The following is a 1,183-nucleotide window of genomic DNA, read 5'->3' as shown; positions in this document are numbered from 1 at the left end:
AAAAAAAAAAAAAAAAAAGAAAGAAAGAAAGAAAGAAAAAAAAAAGAAAGAAAAACTATGTTTTAAAAAGAGTCCACATGATTTTCAGTGTTGTCTTTTGTTTGTCATCTGTCTTGTTAATAGCTTCTTCTTGGCTAACAGAACAATGCTTTGGCAATGAACCAAAATGTTCTGTAAAGATGTCATGGTTAATTTAGATAAATCTTAGATTTTCCACTTCTTCTGGCAGCAGAGATTGTTGCTCAGATCACTGCTTCTAGCAGTACTAAATATCCTCTGTGGCTGAATGCTGGCAAGCAGATAACCTGGATAAAATATAGTCTGTCTAGTTGAAGCTAGCAGGAGAATGATTGCTTTTCCAAGACAGTTTTTCAAAGTATCTTCCTTCTGTCTTTGATGCTATCTCTCTTCAAAGATTTTTCTTTCCTATTTCAAATGCTATTGTCTGTGGAATTAGAATTAAATAATACTCCTTTGATCATAGTTGCAGCAAGCTGAGAACTTTTATTCTTACATTTTCTTCTTTAATTGCATTAATTTTCTTAAATATGACTTCCCTCAATAACATGCGTATCTTTCTCTGAATTCATATGCTACTTTCAATTTCGCATTTCTAAAATATTAATTACCTATTAATATTATTAGTACAACTATTATTATTGTGTTTATGATACACATGTAAGCATATGTGAGATGAAACTTGCATGCAAAGGCAAGCACAAAAATTGTGACATAGGATCCCTCTGTCTTTACTCGGGTTTGAAGAATTGAATTCAGTTACTGCATGAGGCTTTCACTTGCTAACTTAACCCTCATTCCAAAAAGGGATAATTAAATTTTTATAATATTTCACATTTGTTGCTGTTTCTATTTGACACATTACTTTTATCCCTTTATTCATTTTATCAAGAAATTATAATGGAATAGATGTATTATTAAATGGACAATGATGCTTATTACTAAGGAATGCATTGTTGATATATAGAGAAAAACACCCCAATAATCTGGTCTTCAAGAAAATTTCCTAAAGAAAAATAGAATATGTATACCTTTTATAGGGATGAATAACTTTATGCAATTATTTTAAGGGAAGAATGAGTAGTCTGAAATCTGAGGTAAATTGATTTAGCCCAGAAACTTAGAATACCCAAGATACATTATGCAAAACAGAAGAAAACCAAGA

This window comes from Mus pahari, chromosome X, assembly GCF_900095145.1.
Source record: "Mus pahari chromosome X, PAHARI_EIJ_v1.1, whole genome shotgun sequence".
Classification (NCBI taxonomy): domain Eukaryota; kingdom Metazoa; phylum Chordata; class Mammalia; order Rodentia; family Muridae; genus Mus; species Mus pahari.
Note: the sequence above shows the minus strand (reverse complement) of the source record.